Source organism: Pelodiscus sinensis, chromosome 2, assembly GCF_052426305.1.
Source record: "Pelodiscus sinensis isolate ZL-2025 chromosome 2, ASM5242630v1, whole genome shotgun sequence".
Lineage (NCBI taxonomy): Eukaryota > Metazoa > Chordata > Testudines > Trionychidae > Pelodiscus > Pelodiscus sinensis.
The window spans coordinates 209,011,489-209,017,488 of record NC_143053.1 but is presented as its reverse complement, the minus strand read 5'-3'; positions in this window follow the sequence as shown (position 1 = coordinate 209,017,488).

The window sequence follows — 6,000 nt, the reverse complement described above, 5'->3', positions numbered from 1 at the left end:
CCGACAGCGGCCAACCCTAGGGACCCTGGAGGGGATGGACCGAAGAATGGACCGAAGACAGTGACCAAGCCATTTGTCTCGTGCCATCCCTCTCCAGCCTTCCACAAACTTTGGGCAGGGACACCACTCCTACCCCCTGGCTAAGACTAATCCATGGACCCAACCTCCATGACTTGATCTCACTTCCCTTTAAACTCTGTTCTAGTGGTAGCCTTCACAGCCTCCTGCAGCAAGGAGTTCCACAGGTTAACTATTTGCTTTGTCAAGAACAACTGTCTCTTACTAGTTTCAAGCCTGCTACCCATTCCTTTCCTTTGGTGTCCTCTAGTCCTTCTTTAGGGGAACTCAGGAAGAACTTTTCTGAATGCACCCTCTCCACCCAACCCCTGCTTTTAGAGACCTCTATCCTGTCCCCGCTCCGTCTCCTCTTTTCTAAGCTCAACAGTCACAGTCTCTGTAGCCTCTCTTCATCTGGGACCTGTTCCCAACCCCTGGTCATGTTAGTTGCCCTCCCCTCTCCCAGCCTTTCTCTTCCCCTCTCCCACCTCCTTTTCCCAGTCTCCCCCAGTTTTGTTCAATAAAGACAGAGTCAATGTTGGAAGAAACGTTATCTTTATTTTGTACATCAATAAGAAGGGGGGCTAGGGAAGGGTAAGTAGAAGGAGGTGAGGGAGGAATGGGATACGAGCCCCCGATGGGGAGGACTGGGCTGGCTCTGCGGGCTTCTGGGGGTGGAAGCTCTCCTGCAGCCCCCCGATTACCCCCTCTCCCCAGATGGCAGCCTGCGGCAAGTGCAGCCGGGCTGATGGCCGAGTGCTGTGATGTGCCCAGTGTGGGTACTCCAGGCAATCCAAGCCAGGACTGCTTTGCAAGCGGGGCACCCCTTAGAACTGTCTGTCCGGGGTGGGGGTTGGGACCCTTTAAGCGCAGCCCTCAGCTAGCCTGAGACAGCATCTCCACGCTCTAAGTCCTCCTCTGATGCCCTGCCGGCACTGCTTCCGGCCATCCTTAAGCCCTGTTCAGGGTCCACTCAATGTGGACTTGCTAGTTCGAATTAGCAAAACGCTAATTTGAACTAGTTTTTAGTTCTAGATGCGTTAGTTCGAATTAGCTTAGTTCGAATTAACTAATTCGAACTAAGTTAGTTCGAATTAACGTTGTAGTGTAGACGTACCCTAACAGCTAACGAAGTGGGGTTTTACCCAAAAAACATTATGCCCAAATAAATCCAATAGTCTTTAAAGTGCCACAGGTCTCCTCCTTATTTTTTGTCAGTATTTTATATCTTGGATTGAACTACTGTTTTTGTATACAAAGCATTGATGCCTGACAAAGCCACACATGAATGATCCTGTCCTTGTCTGTGTCTGGGCTATCTTTGTGTAGCGGTGCCCACAGGTATCTAACCAAGATGGGAAATACAAGGCTTCTGAGCTTGGTAAGGAACTGTTGAGCATTTCACCTCTAAGTTGTTGGCTCAAATTCAAGTTTTGTTGATAGCCACCAAAAATCTTTATCTAGTGCCTTTTGTGGGCCTATGTAAAATGTATTTTTGTGGTCTTAGATCAGTTTCCAGCTAACAGTTTTCCACATCACAACAAACCCACCATTGGGTGCCATTAAAGTTGCCAAGGACATAATAGACATGGGAAATGAAACATCCTCTTACACTAGAGGTTTTTGTTCCTACAGTTTGACAGGCTATTTTTGGGGAGTATCCTGTGTTCCTCTTGATGCGAGGGCAAATAAAGGACTGCAGCAAGTAAGCAAATAAGGTTATTAGTCCAACGCCATTTCCAAGCACTCATGTCCAGCTGCTCAAAGCACTTAAATCCCAAAGACACCTTGACCTTTGAGGATTTGGGCCCGACCCCTGCTGATCCACAATAAGAGTATTCACCTTTCCAAAGAGTGTTTCACACAATGAGGGAAGGCTCATAAGATTTTCAATAACAACACTGTTCTAAGAGGCAGCCACCAGGAGGTACTATATTTGGAGAATAAATGGTGCAGACTTCCTCCCGGCTGGCTTAGAGACCAAGAGATGTTCTTTCTAGAGATTGCCCTTGAAGTCAATCTCATGTGCAGCAGCACTTAATGCTGCCCTTTGAGTCAGTGGATTAATTCTATGGATTAATCCTTTTGAAATGAATGGCCTGGTGAAAAAGAACTGTTTATAAAATCCTCAAGTCATGTGGCCCCTGGATTCCAAGCACAGCAGAAACATTAACTCCGCTGATATTGTTTAGGAAACCTCTCAAATAAATGCTATAATCTACTCACTTATAGGAAAGGCACCATAAATCAGATCCCTGATGAAACAGTGTATCCCGTGTACTATCTAATGGAAGCATACAGTTGTAAAGAGCTTGGTCTGAGGTTCAAGGGCAGATGTAGGGCATTTTGTGAAGATATTACAAAATGTCTGGTGACAAAGATTTCCATTAGTTACAGACTTGTATACTAGTGTGACAGGGCGCTCGCCCTGCACTGGCCCTTTAAGGGCAGACCCCGGCCTGAACCAGGGCCGGGGAGTTTAGCCCAGCTGAGGCTGTACTAGTCCATTAGGGCCCAGCTGGGAGCTATAATAGAGGATGGGCTGCTGCTGTGGGAGGGGAGCAGTGAGAACCTGGCTGCTGAGGGAGGAGGAGGCTCCCTGGGGCTAGGGCAGGGCTGGGGGAGGCCAGGCAGGGCTAGGGGAGCTCTGGCCAGCAAATCCTCAGACTGCAGGGCTTGAAAGAAGGCCCGATGAAGGAACATCGACCCCTGGAAGGGGGCTCAGAGACAGACTTGGGCACTGCCGGAGGGCAGTTTTGCGAAGAGGATGCCGCAGCCGGGAGTAAAGAGGGGTGACACCACCCCAGAGAAGGCACCCTACCTGCCGAGGGAGCCAATTCTTGAGGACAGACGGCAAGGGGGTTACGGTGGAGAGTGCACCCCCTCACAACTAGATAGTGATAAAAAGGATCAAACTCTTCACATTCTGTTGGTGGTGGTGTTGTGTGTTTTTTTGAGACTGCATCAGTTGTGGGGCTAGTGATCATTTCTGGTACAGCAGCCACCAAACATTTGCCACTTTGAACTTCATTTTTGGGGCTTGTGCCACCTGTGCACCCCCACACCTGCACAGATATAAATGGCACATTGTGGCAGAGGGCCAACCACTGTCTGTTCACTGCCTGTCGGGGCGGTTCCCCATTCTGGCATGCCTAATGCAGAAGGTGGGGGCCCACAAGAGAGCTTTAAAACCTTACCTGTACAGGCACTGGTTACAAAAAACTTCCCCCCAGAATTATAATACACAGATTTTTGGGGAATCGCTGCCACCATCAAGTGCTTTTTCCCTAAACACCAGGGGTGAACATTTGAAATCACCCCTGAGGTACCCCAGCTCTTTTGCCCCAAAAGAGCTTGAAAAAAGAAAAGAGAAAAACAAAGGTAGCTGGTAGCTGACCTCTCAGTCAGAGGCATGCAGATACACACAGACAGACCTTCCAGGACACAAGAATCAAATCCTCACCTTAAAAAAATGATTTTTATTAGAAAACAAAAGATAAACTTGAGAAAGCATACCTGGTTGCTAGATGGTACAGAGCAACTAAGGAAAACAAATTAAATAACAGAAAATCTCTAGGAACAATGCTTAGATGGTAACTGGGGAGGGGAGGCATAGAATCACACAGAGCAGTTCAAACCAAACCACAAAATAAAGAAAAATTACCCTGAACACAAACTGGAATCACTTTTCCCTTTACTTACTTATAATTTTGTTTTTGTTCAGTCCGCTCCCATGCCCTGAATTCTGTGGGGGCATGGTAGTCCTGCCTGGGTTAAAATCATTCTGTGTCTCTCAACTCCTGGTTTATCTCTCCCACACAAAGAAAGCAGGGAACCTATGTCCAATTCAAATTCAACCCACTGTCTTGATTGGTTCTCCCGGGCCCCCTAGCCAACACCTCTGCTAGCTACCTGAACTTATCCCCTCAGTCACTGGGGGCTGGTCAGCACTCCCCTAATCCATTACACTGTCCATCCATGCCTGCCTGCTCTCCAAGGTATACAGGAAGTCACACCTGTTTACCCCTTTATGGCCGGAGTCCAGGTAGCCTTTAGAGCTATAACAGGAATTCTTGTTCGCCTCATGTCCCTTTGGAGGCATATAGCCCAAGTCACAATCCAACCTTACTGGGAGAACTAGATTTAAGTTTTATATTTTCTCTGCTCATAAGGTGGAGAAGACAGAAAAGGGGAAAGGAGTGGGAGTGAAATTTGACACATCGCCGGATCCCTGTGAGGCACGAGAGGCTATAATTCAAAGATAGTCATGGCTTACAGTACTTCCATTATGCTTTTATTGATATTGTCCCAGTACTGTCACTAGGGAACAATTCTGCTAGTACAATGAGACATGCAAGAAAAATTAAATTGTGTTGTATGGTAGATATATCATGTATCTAGAGTCTCAATTCAGCTGTTTGTAAACTTCCTTGTCAACCTGGAAGGAAATGTATTGTTTCAAATATGTGCAGATGTCATTTGCTATGTTCTGGTCTACAGTGTACAAATTATAGAAAGGAATGGATCATTTTTCTCAGCAATGAGCTGTGTTGCTTTAATGAGTATGAAAGAGAGGGAGGAGGGTTTAAAAAAAACCCTAATTGGTCTTAAATATCTTTTTGTTCCAGGTATTTTAAAGAAAAGCTCTTCTGTACAAAAGGGAAACTATTTAAAAAATATTCCAGACAAAGCAAATGAATATGCAGCCAAGTTCTTTTGTGTGCTTTATAAGAACAATTTTGTAGGTGGATGTCGTTGATGGTGAAGTAAATATTTCCTTCTGAATACTGCATTTATTTGCCTTTTTTCTTAATTATTTATTTGATTAACATAAATAGAAACATTGTCCTTCATACATATGCTTCCTACTTTAATAGCAGATTATAAGAAACATGTGTGTTTTTAAAACCTTTTTTTTTTCATCTTTATGTTCAAAAGTACATGGTAGCTGGAGTAATGGTTACCTTTACTAAGCTCATCCAGCCAGAAAGGGGAGTTTTTCTTTTTGGTAGGAATAATTTATAGAAGATGGTGTGCTCTACTATAGCAGTGGTCTCCTGTAAACAGAATGGATCACAATAGGAAATAGTAGAAGGAGGTTGCAGCAAGCTGCAAAGCATTCTGTCGATGTATTGATCAATCAATGAGAACTGCCTTGTCTGATTCACAATAAAAATAAAATAATTAGGGTCATGAGCAGTCATCATTTATTTTTATGGGGTCAGGATTCCCAATCACCTTCCTAATTTTTAATTCTGTGCTGATAACATCTGGAGTGTCTAGCCATCTTCGGTACTTGTATAGTCTCCACTACCAACTCAGCAAAACACTTCACAGGCTTTGCTATTTCCTCACCAACCATCCATGCTGTTATCCCTGTTGTGGGACACAGGAAGTCAGTGACAAGTAGGAAACTGAAGCTAAGTCTCCCAAATCCCAGTCTAGTGCTCTATCCATTGAACCAATCCTTCCTTTCTGAAGAATGGCCTCTGGTGACAGTATGGGTGGAGGTGTATCTGCATAGCCATTGAAGAGAGAAGCTACAGAGGCTACAGCCTAAGGACAGGGAGCAGCACCAGCATTCTACTAAAACTAGTCAACGCTGGTCAAAATTTGGCCAAAACGTTTCACATTTTGTAAAGAGCTTTTTTCACAATTTTCCAAGCAGCTCTTCCAGTGAGCATGGGTAGGGTTGAGGTGTCCAACCAGAGACAGTAGCTCTATGTAGGATGCCTTCAAAGAGATTTCGGGTTAGCTCCTGTCAGCCCGTGAAAGGGCCCATATGTAAGCCCCACCCTCCTTGATCAAGTTTCAACTTTTACTTATCCAAACTGGCTGAAGTAGAGGAAGCGTTCATCATGCTTTTAGGTGCTACCTCGCTTCATCCAGAGGCAGTTGAAAAGCAGTGGAGCACTCTCCTTTGCTGTCTGCCCCAGGGGTTGG